Source organism: Cryptomeria japonica, chromosome 3 (genome assembly GCF_030272615.1).
Source record: "Cryptomeria japonica chromosome 3, Sugi_1.0, whole genome shotgun sequence".
NCBI lineage: Eukaryota > Viridiplantae > Streptophyta > Pinopsida > Cupressales > Cupressaceae > Cryptomeria > Cryptomeria japonica.
Genome location: NC_081407.1, coordinates 869,543,035 through 869,567,121, shown reverse-complemented (window position 1 = coordinate 869,567,121; position 24,087 = coordinate 869,543,035).

Below are 24,087 nucleotides of genomic sequence, written 5' to 3'. Positions count from 1 at the left end.
ACACCCTGGTCCCCATCAAGACCAGGGTGCCACGTCCTGGTACTCCCTAATTGGGACCTATTTTGGCCCCTAGGCCCTATCCCAAATTTGAGTGGGAAATTGTTTTTCCATGTTAGCCTATGTCAAAAAATGAATACAATTGATGACAAGAAAGTATATATGGAGTTTTTACCCTCTCCTTTGGATATATAGGCATAAGGAAAGAGAACATAACAAGGTCCAGAAGGCAAGGAGAATACATCAAGCATTCAAGAATTCTTTATCAAACATTCTTCAAGGTTGCATATTCTTCATCTATCAATTGTGGAACATCATTACATCTTTCATTTGCAAGCATGTGTTTGTGTTAGGGTTTTGTCATGTTCATACAACATATGTGATTACATTCAAGAATAAAAGAATCATTATCATCTATTGTAGATCTAAAGGTATACCTTTCCATTATTTATTTCAAGCATTTGTAGTATTTCATTCAAGATTGATTCCAAAATGAGGTTTGACTTAGGAAAAACCCTATTCCCAATACATTTTGCTTTCTTTCTATGTACAGGAAATAGTTGAATAGTTGTACCTAGAATTAAGCACTATTTGTAGAGATGAAGAAACCCTTTTCAACATGCAAAAAGTTCAAAGGACCAAGAGAGTGGGCATCTTGGTTTGAACATGCTGTCCCTGCCACTTTTGGTATATTTTATAGAGCAGCTCTCAATAATCTCATACTTCTCATATCCAGGTGCATGACAAAATCCTAAATGTGTAGCTCACTGTTTCCCCTTATTTTGTCTTTGATTTCAACAACTTACTTATTCAACTTACAAAAGAGGGTCAGACACATTCCAAACACAATCAATCTACTTAGTATTCAGTCCATGCCTCACTTAGGATTGGATCTAGTGGATTCATCTCGTCTTTTGAATGTAAAGTCCTCCAAGAGAAAATTGCCTTAGTGATTTCTCCCTTCCATGTGGTGAATTTAATAAAGCTCAAATTTTGCAGTTTACAATAAGTATATCTTATAGCATCATAAGTTGTCATTGGGCCAATTTACACCTCATGTTTTTTCCCCTACTTTAGCATTTCCTATCCTCATCACCTATCTAGCACCATTTTTTTCTTGTTCTCTAGTTCTTATGTCATGTACACCCATCGATGGACTTCTTGGTGGGGTACCCTTCTCCTTGAGGCTCCATTGTGGTCCCTTTTTGGGAAGGATCATGGTTCCTAGTGCCTTGGTACTAGACCATGGTGCCCAACACCATGGTCCCTCTTAGTGGGGCCCAATTTTGAATTAGGGCAAGGGTCCTATCCCTCTAGTGGGAATTCATCTCTACAATTTTGCATAACTATTGGAGGTTGTCCTAATTGATAAATTACCTAGATAACCCTATATAAAGACATTTGGTCAACCTAATTTCATCTATCTATTTTAAGATTTCAAGTAATATGATCAAGAAATCAATTCCTTGCATCGATGAAGTGTTTATCATCAAGAATTTTCAGAGACCCTCAAGGCTTCATATTTTTCATTCCACCATTGTAGACCAAAATTACATCATTTATATGCAAGAATGTGTTTGATTAGGGTTTTCTCACGTTCATGTCATTTCATACAACATACGTGATTACATTCAAAGAAGCAAAGCATCATCATCAACAATTACAGATCTAAGGTATATCTTTCCATTATTTATTTTGGTATTTGCATTTACTCAAATAAGGTTAATTCCTAAATCGAGGTTAGACTTACACAAAAACCTATTCCCAACAATTTTCTTGTTTTCACTATGTGTATGAGTAGTTATAAACATGCATTTGAGAGGATCAACAATATTCATAAAGACGAACATGTTCCCTTTTTTATGGCAAAACATCTGGAGGACTACGGTGACCACCACCATGGTCCTGACAATTTAGGCTGAATTTTGTTGATAAGATCTAAATCATATTCCTTTGCTCATATATAGGTTTGTGGCTCCCTACAGTGATTGTAGCTCACTTTTTATGCCCAATCTCTTCAATACTCATCCATTACCCTAATTTCAACATCTTCAACAATTCAATTCAATCTAATGAGGATAAATTCCTATCATAGGAACCAAGAATCTGATCAGATTCTTAACCCTAAAGAGGCTAGATATATTATATTTCTCTCCCACTTAATGTAATGGTCTTTTAAGCAAAAATTAGTGGTTTTACACATTCTTATGGTGAAACCCTAATTTTTCAACATTAAATTTTGATGAACTAGACTCCTTACACCCTTATTTCTGATTTGTGTTCTCAAATAATATTATTTATGCATTTTCAAATTCAAATTTACATTTACAAGTTTAATTTTCAAATGAATTACATAAATTTAGAGGTCAAATTCACACAAACCCTAATTTAAAATTCTAAAATTGAATTTGTGGGTTATCTAATTTGATTAATTAATTCAAATTTGATTTGGCAACATTTTAATTTTTCAATTTTGCATCCATAGATCTTAATTTAATCAAATTACAAAGGTTTAGAGGTTCAATTCATTAAAACCCTAATTTCTTTTAGTTAATTTGGTTTGTGAGTTGTATAATGTATAACTTTTATTTCCAGTTTACACATTCATAATGACACTTAATAAGTTTGATCTATCTTCTATTTTACATATGATTACATTACATTTTACTTATATTTATCATAATCATGTGTTGGATAATGGTTTCTTTCACTTCACATTGCTACTTTTCATACATAACACTTTGGTATATTGTATTTTTAGAATTTACAAGTTGCTTCCTATTAATCAATTCAATCTTAAAGATTGTATCCATGATTCATGTTGTTTTGTGGTGTTATTAAATGCATTACATATGTATATTGCATTATAGATTTTGTACATCCCAATCCTAGAGATGCTAATTAAAAACCTAATTCTTGTACCTCCCTTGAGGTATCTAATGTAAATGAAGAAAGAGCTAATACTCTTATCAATAATGTCTCTAATGGAGAGAAATCATTGGAGAGAAACATGGCACCATATTCTTCTCATACACATGCCCTAGTGTAAGGGGGACAAGATCAAAATATTGGCGTTTCAACCTCTCTAGGTCCCCCTTAATCTCCTAGAGCCTATCTTAACCATCAAAAGACTTGTAGATAAGATCATGTTATGATTTTCATTCATGATATATATCACCACATAACATTAAGTAAATATGAGGCCTTAGATAATAAGGATCTTCCTTCCCAACCTATCGAAGAGGATATGCATGATTATAGAAAGGAAATCTCCCTACACAAGATATTCCTTCTTCATCTACTTTTCCCTTTGTTCCTTCAAACACATTAACACTAAAAATTTCAAAGAAAATCATTACAATACTCCCTATTCTTTTTAGTTAAAATATTCTATAGGACTAGCTATAACATAATATCAAAACAAGGTTTTAGAGGACAAGGACTTGTGAAATTTGAACAAGGAATTAGAGTCCCTATAAACCCTCCTACACAAACTAGTTTCTAAGGTCTAGGATATTATCATGATTCACCTATGGATGATCTCCGTAGAATTAAAAACTTTAATGATTATCTTGCAAGACACAGAAGCTATTTCCCATCTAAGGGTGTTTCTTTGTCAAACACTCCTTTTTGTTCCTATCATCAGACTTGTGACCATCATGCTAATGATTGTCTAGATTTTCAAAAATGTATGCAAGAACTAGTTGATAATGGAACTATTAAAATAATAGATGAAAATCCATCTTGTTGTACCAACCCTTGTCCTACATCCCAAGAGACAAGACCTAATCCCATTGATGACAAAGAGAAATTAGCTACTAAAATCTTTTGGAAGTTGATGTATGATAAGAATGTCATTTTTCCTTTTATAAAATCTACCAATAAGAATACTGAAGGTGATGAACATTGTCTTTTTTGTCATAGTTATTTTAATTCTCTTGGAAAATGTAAATCATTTAAAACATTTGTTCAAGACCTATATGATAGGGCTCACATAGCTCTTACAACTGATCTTGCACTCTTCCTTGGTGAAGAGGTAGTTGCTTAGCACTCCATTCACCATTCATGTTTCTCCTCACCCTGTGGAGCTAGTAGTTAACTTCATTGGGGTCTCTTTGTCATAAGAGGTGATTCTTTTTAAAATTAAAAACATCTTGGGATAGAAACATGGTTCATTGTTCCCTCTATGCTTGGGGGGCAAGAATATCATCTTATTTCTCCTCTTTATCTAAGGTATCACTATTTCCTTTAGGAGTTGCATTTTTAATGCTATGATGTCCTTTCTTGAATGAAATTATATCATCATAAAATTGTTCCAATTTTTGACTGCATTTGGGTCTTTGCATTGGCAGATGAACCCCTAAGCCTGATTGGAGACCCAAGACATGCTCAAAACATCAAAAACTTGCATTTTCTACCACCCCGCATTGCCTATTATCACTGCCTGTCCTAAATTAGGGAAAGATAGGGACATGGCATCCCTTCCCTCCTAGGATAGGGGTGTGGCGCCCCTGTCCCAACCCTATTTTGGGCCTCCCTTGATAAAATGTTTCATTGGGCTTGCCAATTGTGAGAGGGAAATTTTCTTCCTATGTTGGCCTAAGACATAAAATTTGTTAAATACTCCAAATTGGCAAGTATATAAGGAGAATTTCCCCTCCTATTTTCATAGGTTTGAAAGCGAAGTCAAGAAAAAATTAAGTTCATGAGCATATCAACGATAAGCAACAAGAAGTTGATCATAAAGCGCAAACAAACATTCAAGCATCCAAGCATACAATAAGCATTTCGAGTCTCCTTTCAAGGCTAGTTGTTGCATTCAAATCAAGGATTCAACCATTGAAGAAGAGACCTCTATCAACATTCAAGACATTCTATTCCACATATCCTTTTAAACAATTCTATAAACATTTCAATTGCATCCTCTCTTGAGGTGGATTGTACTTCAGACATTTCTTTTCAATCACTTGGTTAATTCCAAAACAAGGTTTGACCTGAAGGAAAACCCCCAATCCCAACAACATTTTCCTCTCTTTTCTATGTGTAGGTTGCAGGTGCGCAACTATAATTGCAGGTTTAGGATTCATTTTTAGAGATGAAAAAACCCTTTTTAGTGCGCAGATTTTTCAGAGGACCAAGTGCAAATTCAACCCGGTCTCGATAATTTTTTCTCAAATTTGTAGGGAGGCCTCATCTTGACATTTTACTGATAATTCCAGGTGCACAACTTCATCTAGCATCTCTATCTCAAGATATAATTGCTTCTTTGTCATCTTTACACTTACTCTCAATTCATTTAATTCAACTTGTCTATTTTAAAAGAGGGTTACTTTACTTTCCAAATTCATTGTCAGTTTCTTACAATTCACTTATCATTCAATCTCTTTCCATAGGATTGGGTCTAGTGAATTCAACCCTCCCTCTTTTAAATGTAATGTGTGTGAGAAGTTGAAGGGAATCCTTTGTGAAACTCTCACCCCTCTTTTGAGGGGAGTAAATATTTCCACTTGATCTCCCATCGTCACTTTTCACCACATTACAGGAATTGTATGTCTCTTATGATTAATATCTCCTCAATGGAGTTTGTGATCCTTCATTTAACTCTTTATTTCTCTTGGAAGATTACCTCTTCTTTAGAGTTACATTTTACATATCTTAATGTCTTTTCTTCCATTGAATATTTCTTCATGTGAGTATATTGTGTATTTTATTATGTCTAATCTCTCCTTAGAGGTTGTGTATTTCTTCTCATTATACTTTTGCTTGGGGAGCCATGATTTAAGTCTTATCCTTTGTAAGTATCCACTTTTCATTTCTTGTAGTGGTGTTTACTTATGATTTGATGTCATTCATTATGTGAAGTTGTTGTTACCTCAAGGATTATCTCTTATGAAAGATGTGTGTATCCTTGACTACAACCCCTTTTTTTACTTGGAAATGTATATCTATTATAAACTTACCCCTCACATTACGTCAAAAGTGTGTCATCCTACATCAAGAATCCTTTTCACCTAGCAATAGGAGGAAGGAAAATATTTGTGTTCTGCTTCCTTTCTTTTGGTAGAAGATGTTATGTCTATTAAAGAAAATCCTCTTGGAGGTAGATGTATTTGAGCAAAGATCTCTTGTCCTCCAAGGATCCTCTTTACACTTGTTGCAAGATATCTCTTTTTCAACTATCTTATCGTTTCTTGTAAGAGTATCATCTCTTTAGCTTGGATTTATGAACATTGTTTCCTAAAGGATATCTCCTTGGTGTTGAAGGTGGGTATCCTTGTTTCTAGCTTCCTCAAGATATCAACATAGGGCTAACATCTTAATGGGGGCATACATACACCCTCTTTGTTTCTATCTTCCTTAAGACATCAAATGGGCTAACATCTTCTTTTGGTAGAAGATGTTATGTTTGTTAAAGAAAATCCTCTTGGAGGTAGATGTCTTTGAGAAAAAATATGTTCTCCTCCAAGGATCCTCTTTACACTTGTTGCAAGATATCTCTTTTTCACCTATCTTATCCTTTCTTGTAAGAGTATCACCTCTTTAGCTTGTATTTATTAACATTGTTGCCTAAAGGATATCTCCTTGGTGTTGAAGGTGGGTATCCTTGTTTCTAGCTTCCTTAATTCATAAACATAGGGCTAAAATCTTACCACGGTCATATATATCACCCTCTTTGTACTACATTGTACTATATTTTTGCATGTCTTAAACGAGGTGTTCATTCTTCAAACCAGAGAAAATAAACTATTGCCCAAGATGCTTCATGCTAAAAAACTAGACACAATATTTATATATATATCTTATATTGGGTGTACATTCTCGAAACTAGAGAAAATAAACTCTTACATGAGATTTCCTCAAAACTAGGCATATATTTTTCTTACACGGGGTCACACATTCTTGAAACCATAACAAACGAACTCTTACAAAATATGTTCTTGATTGCAGACACACTTTCACATTTTTATTTTCATTTCATGTCTTATACAACTTGTTGCATGCTTGAAACTACAGGAAAAAAAACTCTTATATGGGATGCTTAACACTTGAAACTAGACATCACTTGCACACACACATGAGGATGATTGGAGCTAGAAAGACACAACTAGAGTATTCCTACTATATCCTTCCCAATATGGATCACCTAGAAAAACACATCTAGAATGTGTATCCATGCTTTCTCAATTTCTTCTCATGAGCTCATAGACTTGCTAGTTCTAGGTCATGGATGATGGTGCTCTTTCTCTTTTTATGTGATCACTTGTATTATTCAGATGGAATTTTCAACAAAGCTATTATTGGTTGAGACATTTTGATATCGAGGTCTCTTCTACTAGTTGACTTGAGATCTTGTTTTTGGCTTTTAGCTTTTGTGTTGTCTGTCTTTCTCCTATTTTATTTATTTTTCCTTGTTTTCCTTTTTATTTTTTGTCTTGTTTTATGTTCCCTTGCATACAATTGAGTGAGTTAATATCCTAAGATTGGGGGCTTTGTTCTTTGAAACTAGTGATGTCTTATACTCCTTGTGATTATGCTCCTAATTGCTCCTCTATCTCATCTCTTTCACTTACTTTACCATCAGTATTTGCATAGGATCATACTCTTGTTAAAGTAGGGGCTAAATAAAGCATCATAAATTATCACCAAGCCAATTAATACCTCATGTTTGTGCCCCTACTTTAGCATGTCCTATCCTCATCACTAATCTAGGTCCATTTTGTGCTTATTCTCTAGTTTCGATGCCATGCACACCCACTGATGGACTCCCTGGTGGGGTAATTTTCTCCTTGGGGCTCCATTGTGGTCTCATTTTGGGAAGGACCATGGTGCATAGTGCCTTGGTCCTAGACAATGGTGCCCAATGCCATGGTCCCTCTTAGTGTGGCACAATTTTGAATTAGGGAAAGGGTCCAATCCCTTCAGTGGGAATTCATCTCTGTGGTTATGCATGACCATTGGACGTTGGCCTAATCAATAAATTACCTAGATAATGTTAGTTAGATGAGAGGGGGGGTGAATCAGTTAAACTCACAATACAAAATATTCATCAGATTCAACCTCGGTAGAACGAACTCAATATGCAACTATGACTGTAAATCATTCAAACTCATAAACTGATAAACTTGTAACATCAAAACACATTTAACACCAGATTTAACATGGATACCCAAATAGGGAAAAACTAGTGTGCTATTTTGGACCCACTAAGAAAATATACTCTTCTAGAGTATGCTCGATTAAAAACCAATCTTGTTAAAGATTACATAAACACATTGCTAGATGTGACCCGGTCAAGGGATTTCCCTTAGATTTATCAGAATCTTGCACTTTGTTAGAAGTGACCTTGTCAAAGGATTTCAAGCACTCATTCAAAATGTTACCATGCTAGAGGATTTATAAATAAGACTGTTAGGTCCACTTGGTTAAGAGATTTCCTACCACTTACAAAAATAAATAATAGTAATAAAATATATCTACAAATTCACATCTGAAATGTTAAAGCAGACTCTATGTGCTCAAAATAATCGTGTCATAAGACTTATCTTCCTCCTTGCTAGGCTCCTCAATCTGTTCTTCAATCAGATCTTCAATCTTCTGTACTCAGTAATCACCTTTGTAGTATCACTGCTCTTCTATTTGCCCGCATACAGTGTTCATCAACTTTTCTTTATTTATAAGCAATTCCTAACCACTTAATCTCCTTCATCACATTTCCCATGATTAATCTTAGCCATCAGATCTTCAAACTTGACTAGGTTCATTGAATCCTTCGAACTGGAAAATGTTTTATCTTGACTTGAAACTTGTATACCTTCCTTGGTACTTGTGCTCAGTTATGACCATTCAATCTATGTTGTAGATCCAACTCTTGAATTTTCTTTGTCGTTGATCCTTAACAAACTTCTTGCACGACATTCCAATCTTCTATAAATCTCCATCTCATTGGCATCCTTCATTTAATAATGTATTTATTCATCCAATGCATTCTGTTATTGCTCGGTTGATACTCAATAAATACTGAACTTTACTCGGTACACATTCTGTATTTGACTCGGTTACTATCTTGGTAGCCTTTCTTGCTAACGACACTTGGTAACTTCTTTCTTCTTTAACTGACACTGATAACCTTGGTGTTTACCGACTAGCTCCTTGCTTGGTAAAATAGAATAGTATCAAACCTTTACTCATTCTGTTGCATGAAATCATTTCTCCTTCTTATTCAGTCTTCGCATGCACATATATGGGATATCAAAACAATCAAAATATCATAATCTCATCACTGTCCAACTTGATAATAGTTTTCCATTGAATAACTTATTGTTCCCCTTGATTTTCACATTCTTTCTGTGTCACTTACTGACATATTTATACTCATCAAAACATACTATTTAAGATATGGCAACATCATACTAAATCAAAAAATTAATTGCTTGACATCAATGACAAAATAATATTATTAAGACAGTAATCATCCTTTATCAATTATATCATCAATCTCCAACAAACTTAATGTAATGCCAACAATCTCCCCCTTTGGCATTGATGGCAATACCAACTTGATTTATTCCAATTGATTTGAACTCTTGTTATTCTTCTCCTATTATCATTGAGTTGTAAACTTCTCTCGTAATCTTCTCCCCCTTTGACAACAATGCCAAAAGTAAAACTAATCCATGATTACTTCCCCTGTGAAGTAATTTCCTTGTTGTTAAAACATATACAAATATATCATCTTAGTCTCAGTCAGAGCAACTTGTCTTCATTCATTATTTCTTGCACAACTTTAGACAATATTATAAAGTGTGTAAATCAACATCAACTCACAAATAGTATTCTGTAGAGTCATAGAATTTATGCTTTCACCAAACTCTGTCAGTGAGTACTAGATAGGGGAGGGACCCCTAACTTACTTCTGAGATACTCAAAAGTGTCCCTTGGTAGTGGCTTTATGAAGATATCTGCTATTTGTTCCTTAGTGCTAACATATTCCAACACAAATTTCTTTTCTTGAACTTCTCTTTGATAATGATACTTTATAGAGATATTCTTTGTCTTAGAGTGCATTACCAGATTCTTTGAAATGTTAATAGCACTTGTATTATCACAAAATATAGTTACTGGCTCGGTAACTGTCTCATTCATACCTTCCAACAATTGTTTGATCCATGCTATATTGGTACAATTCAATGTTGCAACATCATATTTAGCTTCAGTTGTTGACTGTGAAATGCATCCTTGTTTCTTGCTAAGCCGACTCACTAATCTTTCTCCCAAAAAGAAAGCTCCACTACTTGTGCTTTTCCTGTCATCAATATTTCCTACCCAATCAGCATCAGTATAGACTTTTAAGTCAAAATAATTCCTCTTTTTATATAGTAAAGCATAATCTTCAGTGCCTCTCAAGTATCTAAAAATTCTCTTGATTGCTGTCATATGGGTTTCTTTGGGATTTGCAAAAAATCTTGCAGTTATACCTACTGTATGTGCTATATCAGGCCTATTGTGAACTACATATTGTAACTTTCCAATCATAGATCGATAAAGTGTCTCATCAACAAATGCAGATTCATCATTCTTTGATAGTTTACAATTAGTAGTCATAGGAGTACTTACAGGTTTAGAATCCTCCATTCCAAATTTCTTCAAGATTTCCTTTATATACTTGGATTGAGTAATGAAAATCCCATTTTTCATTTGTAGTATCTGTAAACCTATAAAATACTTTATTTCACCGATTAATGACATCTCAAATTCTTTGCACATTTCATTTCCAAAGTTCTTACATAAAGAATCATTTCCACAAAAAATAATATCATCAACAAATATGGCTGAAATCAGTATTCCATTATCCTCATCACTCTTCATATACATGTTGTTTTCACTAGTCCTCATAAATCCAATCTTGATTAAGTAAGAGTGCAACCTTTCATACCATGCTCTAGGTGCTTTCTTTAGGCCATATAAAGCTTTTTTCAACTTGCATACCTGATCTTTATTCTTCTATTCAATAAATCCTTCAGGTTGTTCAATGTATACTTCTTCTTCTAGTATACCATTCAAAAATGCAGATTTAACATCCATTTGATATACCTTGAAATTTTTGTAAGCAGCATATGCCAAAAAAGTTCGCACTCCCTCAAGTCTTGGCACAGGTGCAAAAGTCTCATCATAGTCTATTCCTTCTTCTTGAGTATAACCTTTGCAAACTAGCCTTTCTTTATTCCGAATGACCTCACCTTTTTCATTTAGCTTATTTCTGAAAATCCACTTTGTACCAATTACATTTTTCTCTTTTGGTCTTGGGACCAGTGTCCATGTTTCATTTTTCTTGATTTGTTCAATCTCTTCTGTCCTAGCATTCACCCAATCTTCATTGCTTAATGCCTCTTTTACTATCCTCAGTTCAAACTTGGATATCAGACATGTGTTCTATCTCAGTTTGTTCCTTGTCATCACTAGATCATCCTTATCTCCTATAATCTGACTTGATGCATGATTTCTTCTGATATATTTTGCTAATATAGGCTCGGTAGGCTCTGAATGATCTTCTTCATCGGCTTTCTCGGTAAAACTTCTTGGTTGTACATATACAAACTCTTCATAATCTTCTAGTTCTTTGGAATTTCCTTCATCATTCCTTTATGCAAATTCATCAATTTTCACATTTGCACTTTCCACTATTTTGTTAGATGATTTGATCAGACATTTAAATGCTTTACTCCTAGAGGAATAACCAAGAAATGTTGCTTCCTCGCTTTTCTGATCAGATTTTCCTTTTCTGTCATCTTTGTGAACATAACATCTACTTCCAAATATTTTAAAATAACTTACATTTGGTTTCTTGTCATACCAGATTTCATACGATGTCTTCATAGTTCCTTTCTTCAGTTGTACTCAGTTCAAGGTGTAAACAACATTTCTTATTACTTCTCTCCAAAATGTTTGAGGTACTCTCCTCTCTATCATCAAGCTTCTGGTACAATCTACAATTGATCTGTTTCTTCTTTTAGCTATCCCATTTTGTTGTGGTGTTCTCGGTGTAGACACTTGTCTCTTTATACCATGATCATTGCAGAATAAGTTAAATTCATTTGAAATGAACTCTCCTCCTCTATCAGATCTTAGACATTTCAACTGTCTTCTTGTTTCATTTTCAACTCTTGCTTTATACCTGTAAAGCGGAAAAATCGCGATCGAACCCTAATTGCTCTCCCCTCTTCCAACTCTGAGGAGAGAGAAGGGAGGTTTGCTAGGATTCGATGGTTTTCACTTAGGGGAGAGACTTTACATTCAAAAGAGGGGTTGAAACTCATAAGATCCAATCCCACACAATGTAAGATTGGATGCTAAATGAATTTCAAGGGTTAGGAAAGCAAGGCTACCCTCTTTTGTAAAGAATGTTGTTAAGGAAATTAAGCTAGGAGTGCATAGAAAGTCATAAAGATTCACTTATAAACTGAGTTCGGGTTATAGGATGAAGCTGCGGACCTGGAATTAGTAGTAAAATGTCGACACGACGCTGTCCTACAAATTTGAGCAAAAGTTGTCAGGACGATGGCGCCCGACGCCACGGTCCTCCGAAAAATCCGCGAAACGAAGGGGGATCTATTCGTCTCTGCACAAGGATTCCAGATCTTCAATTTCAGCCGCGTACCTACAACCTACACACAGAAAAGTGAAGATGATTGGGGGGTTAGGGATTAGGGGTTTGCCTTTAGGTCAAACCCCGGTTTTGGAATTAACCAAGAAATGAGCAAGAGCTGTAAATGTAAATGATTGTAAAACAAGTACTAATACCTTGTTCTAAGGATGTTTGTATCCTTATGTGCGAAGGTTTAGATGTTGTATGTTGTATGTTGTAGTAGCATGTTGTATGTAGCATGTAGTATGTGATCTCCTCTTCAATGGTTGAATCCTTGTCTTGAATGCAACACTTAGCCTTGAATGGAGACTTAGAAGGAATGCTTGAATGCTTGAATGCTTGAGTATAGTTTCCATGCCTTTTTCATCATGTATGTGTTATATCTTCTATCCAAATGAGAGAGAAAAATGTAGTTTATATACTTGTCAATTAGGGCTAATAGACTGATTTTCCCGACCTTAGGCCAACCAGGAAAGTTAATTTCCAATTTGCAAACAAAAAGACCCGAGACCCCTTAGGAGACCGGGCCCAAAATAGGACCCAGGGACCAGGGCGCTGGGCGCCATGGTCCTGGGGACCAGGGTGCTGGGCGCCCTGGTCCTAAAGGACCAGGGCACTGGGCACTCTGGTCCCACCTCCCAGGACAGCAGGGTGCTTGAAAAATGCAGTTTTCAGTGTCGTGAGCAAGTTTCAGGGTCTCCATTCAGGTTGCGTGTTGCGTCGCCATCGTGAAGACCGAAATGCAGTCGAAATTGCAAGTGTCGCAATTTTAGGACGCTACATTTAGCCCCCACTTTAGCGGGAGTATGTATGCTCATACTTCCGGCAAAGTACAAGGAAACAACATTGAAAGACTTTCACCACATCAAGGAGGCAAGATACACCAAGCCCCCAGTGGACTAAGGATCTTACGACTTCGATTGACAAAGTAAAAGAGAAGATCACGAGGAAGAACCATGATTGTCAGTAGTAAGGCTTCCTCACTATGAGTCATGCAAGAAAGATATCAAAAATTTTCAAGGCAAGGCTAAATTTGCCAAGAAATTTTCAAGTATCTTGAAAAGATATGAACGGGATGTATGCCCCCCTACGTTAAAGCGATCGCACACGCCTCACCGGGGGTGATTGTTTTAACGTAGTGATACACATAAGAAATGAGAAAGGAAAGGAGCACGTTATCGCAAGGATTTAGCCCCCAAGTGTGAGACAAACCCAAGGATAATAGACACAAAACACAAAGCACAAGGTGACTTCGCTTTCCTCGGGGTCAGTATGCGGTATGATAAGTCATGTATATATATCATATGTATGTATGCATAATTGTTCTTCATTCCCCAATCAAGGAAGGTCACCTAGAAGAAGGGAACACATGTGTCTTTTGAGTCAACATGAGAGAGATCGAGAGATCTCAATACTTTGCATCGTCCTCAAGTAGACAACACCAAGGACAACAAATAGAAGAATGAAAATAACATATAGAAGAAGTAACAAAAGAGAGGAGGAGAGAATCTGCTATGCTAATGTAACTAGTCTAGCATGTCATCTACCCCCCGATCTTGCTGATCAATGTTTCGGGAAGGCAGGGAACACGCCAGAGGAGGAACATCCAACACAGCAGATGGAGCTATCACAAGATCCAAACAAGGGCTATGTTCATGTTCCGAGCCACATTGTTTTTGTCTAGGAGCTAGGATAAGTGCTTTAGAAAATTCATTAGATAAATGGTTATCGACATCAACAAGTTCATATTCACTATCAGAAGCAAGAGGAGTAACATTTTCATCATGAATAACATTTTCATCCATATCATCATCAAGATTTATAAAAATAGGATCTTTAACTCACACTGGATCAAGACCATCATGCATCTTATGTTTAGGAGATTTAGGCTCAATTTCTGGCTGAGGAGAAAATGGAATAATGCTTGTTGAAGGTGTTTTTGGAGATTGTAAAGTTTGAGAAGCAGCTGTTTGAGCTCTAAGATGACGCTTTCGTCGGCGTTCATGTGCAGAACGATTTCGTCTAGTCTTAGTAGGAAGTGGAGAAGACTGAGGAGGAGGAATGTTCTCATCCTTAGCACTTGGGTGTTTAGGTTGTGTTCTCTTAGGCTGGATAATAGGAGAAGAAGAAGGTCTCTTCTCTCTATAAAAAGAAGGAGGAGGAACTGCTCCATACAAAGGAGGAATTTTTGGTTTAGCGAGAAGACCAAGTCCATCATGACGAGGAGGTATAGGTCTACTCTTAGGATGTTTATTAGGTATAGACATAGTCACATCCATAGGGATGGGTTGAGAATCTTCTTGAGGAAAGACATTAGTTTTATCTTTCAAAGGAAGAACTTCCTTCTCAAGAATGATAGGAATATCAAGTTTAGGTGCTCTAGGGTCACTTAGAGATAGGATCATATCTATTTTCCACTTTTGATAAGATTTGAAAAGATGATCACTTCGCGGAGGAAGAGATTGGAATTGTTTAGGCCAAAAGTAATCAATAGGAACACTAGAGGTTCTTTCAGCTGGTTTAAAGAGACTATGATTGACAGTAACAACTTCACCATTATGGGGAAATTTCAAACACTTATGAATAGAAGAAGCAATAGCTTTCATGGAAGATAGCCAAGGATAGCCAAGCTTCACACGAAATTGTTCGGAAGATGGAATAATAGCAAAGTTCACATCAAGAGATTTGTTATGGACCTCAATAGGCAATGTAATAGAACCAATTGCAGGGGAAGAAAATGCATCAAATAATTTCACAATCACATCTATTTTGTCATATATCACTTGATTCAATTGCAAAGTAAAAAGAAATTCTTCAGTAATAACATTAATCATGCACGAAGGATCAATAAGCACTCCACGGCAAGGTGTATTCTTAACTTTTGCAACTATGTATAAAGGACCATCAGGTGCCCTAATGGTTTCACTAGAATCAAATGTGATGGAAGGTTCTTTAGGGATTTCTTGCTGCTCTACAAAGTTAATCACATTCAGAGTCATATACACAAGACCATCAGATGAGAGAGAGGAATCATTAGCCTCAATTGCATTAGAGGTATGAGAAGGCAATGGATCAATGAAAATCTAAAGATTTTGGTTAGGAGGAGCTACAGATGTGTTGCCTTTATCATTCACTCCAGAAACAGAGATAGTATTGTTATCAATCAAATCTTGAATTTTACCCTTTAAAGAAAAACATTTTTCAGTATCATGCCCAGGCTGACGATGAAATTGACAAAAAGCTTTGTTATCAAAATAAGGTGAAGTAATCTTTGTAGGATCAATTTGTCTTATAGGAGGAAGAGTAAGCACATTTTGTTCCAATAACTTATTCATAATACTATGCAATGATTCATTCAAAGGAGTATACTTTCTTTCTTTCTTGAAAAATTTAGAAATAGGAGGCACACCTAATGCTGCATTCACATTGTTGTTGATGATGTTTTCATTGAATTTGATGGAATCTCTGTTCGGTTTAAACTTCCCAAATGGTTGTTGACTACTATCACCCTTATCACTCGGAGCCATAGGATGTGATTGTTCCATTTGACTCACAGTCAGTTGATAATTGTGAAGAGTTGCACACAACTGTTGGAAAGAAGTAAACTCAGAAAATAGAAGTTTGTCTTGAATATCTTTTTGTAAATTAGAAATAAAGATTCTTTGAATATCATTGTCAGGTACTGGAAAAGAAATTTGAGCATACAAATGCTTATATCTACCAATGAAATCAGTCACTTTTTCTTTAACACCTTGTTTACAATGCATTAAATCAATCAAAGTAACTTTAGGACTTATATTGTTTTGAAATTGTTGAATGAAAGCATTTGCAAGTTGTTCGAAAGAAGTAATAGAATAAGAAGGCAACGAGAAATACCATTGTAGGGCTTTGTCTCTTAATGTTCTAGTGAATAGTTTTGCAAGCAACCTTTGGTCATAAGCAAAATCGGTACATATTGTTTGAAAAGTCTTAACATGTGTTAAAGGATCTCCTTTACCATTATAAAGTTCCAAATGCGGGATTTCAACATGTTTAGGGGGAATAGCTCGAACAATGTCAAGAGAAAGTGGGCTCGCAACATCAAATGTGGGCACACTAAACTTAGATTGATTCATAGAGGCAATTTGTTGCTGTAAAGAAGAGACAGTTTGTGCAAGATTGTTAATGGTCGCTTCAGTCGAAGAGTTCATATTGGACGTGTTAGATTGAGATGGAGGTGTTATGTTATTGAAAGAAGGTAGAGAGTAAGGTGGTGGGACTCTATGATAATTAGTCATAGGAGATGATTGGACAGGAGGAATACTACAAGGAGGGATGGAATGGTTAAATGAATTGCCCCCTTGCGTCATGTTCATTTGTGGAGATGTAATAGGAACACTCATTGAAGGGACGAATGAAGAAATCGGATTGAATGAAGGAAGAGGGTTAATTGAAGAAGAAGGGTTGCCCCCATGATTGGTGATCACAGGGGGAATATCTTGTATAGAAGTAGCCATTATGTTTGATGTAAAGGTAGGTATACTAGCAATAGGAGTTGTCAAAGGAATAGAATGATTGACTTGAGTAGGAGGTTGTGTATAACCTAAATTTTCAGCACAACTCTTCATAGGCATCACATTCGAATCCACAATGTGTGCAATACCACGCAAAATATCAATTCCATTCTTATCACTTTGAAGCATATGTTTTAGACCCTCAATTAAAGGAAGAGCTTGACTATCGGGGTACTCTTGAGACATCCATTGTCGAAAATCGTCAAATTGGTTATCCAATTTCGAAAGTTGTTCTTCAGAAACCTCATGGAGAGCTTCTTCATCATTAGGAGGATTAGAGGAATTACCCATGTCCTCGTTAAAAAGGCTATTCAAATTAGGTTCCATCTCCTTAGTAGTTAAACCTTGGAAAGACTTAATTCTACAGCTTCGTCTAACGGGAATAGTGTAAGTAGGGCTTATTGTTGTAACACTCATGCACTAGAGAAGGAGAGAAAATTTTGATTTTAGAGGTAGCAATTTTCAGTAAAATCAACCAATCTTCTGGATTTAAGCTGTTAAATGCAATCACAACAGTCTCCCGAAATTTCAGAAAAAATGCCCGGGACCGTGGCGCCCGGAGTGCAACACGGTCCTTGCAACTTTTTTTGAAATTTGCAGGGATGAAAGGTATGATGATTTTAGAGCTAATCTGAAAAAATTGAGTAATTTTACGATCTGTAGATAGGCCAAATTAAAGTTGTAATCTCAAAATTGAACCCTACCAAGATTGTCGAAAAATGCAAAATTTGAATTTTGAAAAAGAGAGGGAAACTGAAATTTTGAATTTTATGATTTTAGAGGGAACGCCAAAAGCAATGCAAATTTTGAAATTCAAAAGTTGACTCAATTTCACGCAAAATTCAATTTTGAAAGCGGAAATTAAAGTTGTTGTAATTAAGCACTTAATTTTAAAAGTCACAAAATGCAAGAATTTGAATAAAGTACTGAAATTTTTAATGAATGATAACACACTTTTCAGATTTAGGACAGTAAGAACACAATTTTGACACAAAATTTCAATTTCAATGATTTTTAAATGTTTAGAAGCCTTAATCCAAGCAATCACAAGACCAACTTTGACTGTTATTTTGAAGGTGTTAAAATTGATAAAATCAGCCAAAATTCTGGATTTTAGCAGGAAAATATAGTAAGATCCCGCTCCCGAAATTTCGGAAAAAATGTCGGGGACGATGGCGCTCGGCGCCACGGTCCTCGCAACTTTTTTCCAAATTTTCAGGGATGAAAGATATTGTGATTTTATTGCGGAATCCAAAGTTACAGCTGATTTGGAGGTGTTTTGATCAGTGAAATTGTCGGACAAAGGTTGAATCAAGAGGGTTTCAAAAATTAGGGTTTTGACACTTAACCACTTAATTTTCAGAATTAAAGCACAAATATGAATTAAAAATTTGTAATAGAAGGGCAGATCTGAAACAGGCATTAACATTTAGACATTTCGCAGGCTCAATTACCAAAAAGAAAATTTAGGGTTTTTATGCAATCACCTCTAAAATTTTGCAAAAGATCAAACATGGAAATGTAATCAATTTTTTCAGATCTAAGCATGAAAAATCAGAAAGGATGTTCACGTTGGGTTCACCAAAATGTAAAGCGGAAAATCGCGATCGAACCCTAGTTGCTCTCCCCTCTTCCAACTCCGAGGAGAGAGAAGGGAGGTTCGCTAGGATTCGATGGTTTTCACTTAGGGGAGAGACTTTACATTCAAAAGAGGGGTTGAAACTCATAAGATCCAATCCCACACAATGTAAGATTGGATGCTAAATGAATTTCAAGGGTTAGGAAAGCAAGGCTACCCTCTTTTGTAAAGAATGTTGTTAAGGAAATTAAGCTAGGAGTGCATAGAAAGTCATAAAGATTTGCTTATAAACTGAGTTCGGGTTATAGGATGAAGCTGCGGACCTGGAATTAGCAGTAAAATGTCGACACGGCGCTGTCCTGCAAATTTGAGCAAAATTTGTCGGGACGATGGCGCCCGGCACCACGATCCTCCGAAAAATCCGCGAAACGAAGGGGGATCTGTTCGTCTCTGCACAAGGATTCCAGATCTTCAATTTCAGCTGCGTACCTGCAACCTACACACAGAAAAGCGAAGACGATTGGGGGGTTAGGGATTAGGGGTTTGCCTTTAGGTCAAACCCCAGTTTTGGAATTAACCAAGAAATGAGCAAGAGCTGTAAATGTAAATGACTGTAAAACAAGTACTAATACCTTGTTCTAAGGATGTTTGTATCCTTATGTGCGAAGGTTTAGATGTTGTATGTTGTATGTTGTAGTAGCATGTTGTATGTAGCATGTAGTATGTGATCTCCTCTTCAATGGTTGAATCCTTGTCTTGAATGCAACACTTAGCCTTGAATGGAGACTTAGAAGGAATGCTTGAATGCTTGAATGCTTGAGTATAGTTTCCACGCCTTTTTCATCATGTATGTGTTATATCTTCTATCCAAATGAGAGAGAAAAATGTAGTTTATATACTTGTCAATTAGGGCTGATAGACTGATTTTCCCGACCTTAGGCCAACCAGGAAAGTTAATTTCCAATTTGCAAACAAAAAGACCCGAGACCCCTTAGGAGATCGGGCCCAAAATAGGACCCAGGGACCAGGGCGCTGGGCGCCATGGTCTTGGGGACTAGGGCGCTAGGCGCCCTGGTCCTGAAGGACCAGGGCGCTGGGCGCTCTGGTCCCACCTCCCGGGATAGCAGGGTGCAAGGAGGTTCAAGCCAGGGTGCTTGAAAAATGTAGTTTTCAGTGTCGTGAGCAAGTTTCAGGGGCTCCATTCAGGTTGCGTGTTGCATCGCCATCGTGAAGACCGAAATGCAGTCGAAATTGCAAGTGTCGCAATTTTAGGACGCTACAATACCATTTGAACATTTGAAAGGATTCCAATTTCTCTTTTAAAAACATAACTGACATCATCCTTGAGTAACCATCCACAAATAATATGAAGTATTTATCACCATAACAACTTTGAACTTTCATAGGACCACAAAGATCAGTGTGTACAAGATCTAAAATTCCTTTAGAAGTGTAAAACTTACTTGTAAAGCTTGATTTTGTCATCTTACCCATCTAGCATCCTCGGCATATTGCTTTATCAGGTTTTTCCAAGCTCGGTAGACCTCTTACTTAGTGCTTCTTACTTATTTTGATCAGGTTATCAAAATTTACATAACAAAACCTTTTATGCCATAACAAGGTATCTTCTATTTTTGCATATAGGCAATTGTTCCACGTTGAGTCAAGATGAAATGTATTACCTTTTGTTTGAGTTCCTATAGTAGCCAACTTTCCATGTTTGTCATTAACTTTGACAATTCCTTTCTGAAATTCTATTCGGTATCCTATATTTTTTAGTTGTGCTACTCTCAACAAATTATATTTCAGACCTTCAAGCCAATATACATAATCACATTTAGCATTGTCAAGAAGTGTGATAGATCCTTTACCTTTCACAGGACCTGGTGCATCATTACCAAATCTTACATAACCTCCATCATAATCTTCTAATTTAACAAACTTATGTTTATCACCTGTCATGTGATGTGAGCATCCACTATCTATGATCCAAGAATCATTATTATTTATGTAAGATATTAAGGCTTTTTCCTCATACCTTTCTTCATTTGATCCATCTTTGATAGCCACAAATACAACTTCCTCTATTTCAGTCCCATCAGATTTATCATTATTGGATTCCTCATTAGCTACTAGGCATGTCTTTCTATCTCTCCTTCTGAAGTCTTGGTGCCCTCTATATTGGTTTTCTTTCTGTCTGTCATCTTAGTATTCTCTCTTTTCACTAGATTCTTTGTCAGGACAGTTAGAAGCCATATGTCCAATTTTATCACAGTTAAAACATTTCAAAGGTAACTTTCCTTTATACTTACCTTTGCCTCTTGGTAACCTTCTGGCCAATAATGCTTCAAACTCTTCTTTCTTTTCGATTTCCTCATATAGTTTGTGTACTTCTTCCATATTTTTACAAAATCTCTCACTTTCTCCACTGTGATTTCCTTCAGCATACTTATACATTCTATCATTATAATCATTAGATTCATCAAGATGAAAAGTGTTGGCATATGCACACTCCAATGAGACATTGTAGGTGATTGAAGGTTTTGTAATTGATGGCAACCTTACAATCCTGTGACACTGGCAAGGCATTCCATCGGCACTAGAAAGATCAGACTCTACACCGACACTCACATCACCGGCATCGACAGTGAAAGGAAGCATACCGGCACAAAGGCCGACAAGATTTTTGTTGTAATATATTTTGTTTATTATTTGTAAAATCATTGTAAGCCGACTTGGCAAGTTGTAAAATGACTCTTATATAATAGAGATCATTATAGAACATTTGTAAGTAAGATAGAGGAATATATTTAGGCAAAATAAGGTAGACCTATTATGCAAACTATAGGTTAAGGGTTTATGAAACAAGCAGAGCAATAGGCTCTGGAACAGCAACAGGTTCATGTGGAAACAATGCCACCGACAATAGGAGAAAAACAAAAACCCTTGCTTAAGGAAATGGAAACACAGACTAACCCACCAGAGGTCACTACAAGCATGGTTACTTCCTCCACCAACGGAATTCAAAATGTTGGTTCCTCCTCAACAGGCTACAAATCAACCAATATAATTGAAGTTCTTTTAGATTCTTTGAAGAAAATAACTGATTGTAGTTCACAAGCTTATAAAGCTATAGATGACACAATCCCAATTTTAAGGATGATAGCTCCAAAATGCAACATAGATAATAACGATTCGAGTCAACTTGACACTTTGTCAAAGTACATTACTGACAACACAGTGACAGTTGAACAAATAAAGGAATAGGCATTCAAAGACAGGTTGGAAATTGAAAAACATAAATTCTTTGAAGATCAAATAAAGAAGTGTTCTAGGGAGTTTGACACACTTCTACTAGAAATATGTAACATATTTAAGGAATTTAAAACTCTGTACAAATATACTTGCAAGACAAACTTTTTGACAGTGGACATAGATAAGAAAATGAACAAGATACAAGAAGAAATAAATAAACTTCCAGTTAATTTTGTTAATTCACCTAATACATTATCAGTTTTTGAGCAAAAGATAACAGGTTTTGAGGAAGAGTATAGTTTGTGTACTTCTTCCATGTTTTTGCGAAATCTCTCACTTGCTCCACTATGATTTCCTTTAGCATACTTATACATTCTATCATTGTAATCAATGAAAAGAACTGAATGCATATTCAACTTTGTTAACCAAAGACCCACTGTTATCAAAATTACTCAACTCAAAAGCATGTACCTTATTGATAGTAGCATCTAAAGAGACTGGCATGTTTGGTACAGACCTTAACTCATTAATTGCAGAGACTCGAATGGCATAAGTAGGTTGAAGTGTTCTCAGCAACTTACTTGTTACATCCTTTTCTTCAATAGTTCCTCCTACTCCTTTGATTTGATTGATAGTTTCCTTTAACCTTGTATTGTATTGGATTATGTTCTCACCTTTATTCATTCTCGTGGATTCAATTTGTCCTCTTAGACTGTCTAATTTTTCTCTTTGAACATGTTCATCACCACCATACACATATATAAGCTTATTCCACATAGCTTTGGCATCATTGCAACCTTCTAGATCATTAAACTCTGAGTCAGTCAATATTGATGTTATTTCAAACATTGCTTGAATATGTTCTTGGTTTGCCTTTATCTCTTCCATTGTCACTGGGTAGGTGCTAGGTGCAGTGTAATCATTCTCCAGATAATATGTTACATATTCTCTAATTCCTGATAAGTGCAACTTCATCCTTTTCTGCCATGTGGAGAAACCTGACTTGTTCAACTCTAGTGCATCCCTTTTATACATCTTTGGATCTTGCCTCAAGTTCCTTTAAACTTTTCTTTCAAAGTTCTATCTTTGATACCAATTGTTAGTTAGATGAGAGGGGGGGGGGGTTGAATTAGATAAACTCACAATACAAAATATTCATCAGATTCAACCTCGGTACAACTTACTTGATATGCAACTATGACTGTAAATAATTCAAACTCATAAACTGATAAACTTGAAACATCAAAACACATTTAAAACCAGATTTAACATGGAAACCCAAATAGGGAAAAACCACTATGTTATTTTGGACCCACTAAGAAAATATACTCTTCTAGAGTATGCTCGGTTAAAAGCCAATCTTGTTAAAGATTACATAAGCACATTGCTAGATGTGACCCGGTCAAGGGATTTCCCTCAGATTTATCAAAATCTTGCACTTTGTTAGAAGTGACCTTGTCAAAGGATTTCAAACACTCATTCAAAATGTTACCTTGCTAGAGGATTTACAAATAAGACTATTAGGTCCACTTGGTTAAGAGATTTCCTGTCACTTACAAAAATAAATAACAATAATAAAATATATCTGCAACTTCACATCTAAAATGTTAAAGCAGACTCTATGTGCTCAAAATAATCTTGTTATAAGACTTATCTTCCTCCTTGCTGGGCTCCTCAATTTGTTCTTCAATCAGATCTTCAATATTCTATACTCGGTAATCACCTCTACAGTATCACTACTCTTCTATTTGCCCAGATATAGTGTTCATCAACTTTTATTTATTTATAAGAAATTCCTAACCGCTTAATTTCCTTAATCACATTTCCCATGATTAATCTTAGCCATCAGATCTTCAAACTTGACTAGGTTCATTGAATCCTTTGAACTGGAAAATGTTTTATCTTGCCTTGAAACTTGTATACCTTCCTTGGTACTTGTGCTCGGTTATGACCATTCAATCTGTGTTGTAGATCCACATCTTGAATTTTCATTGCCTTTGATCCTTAACAAACTTCTTGCATGACATTCCAATCTTCTATAAATCTCCATCTCATTGGCA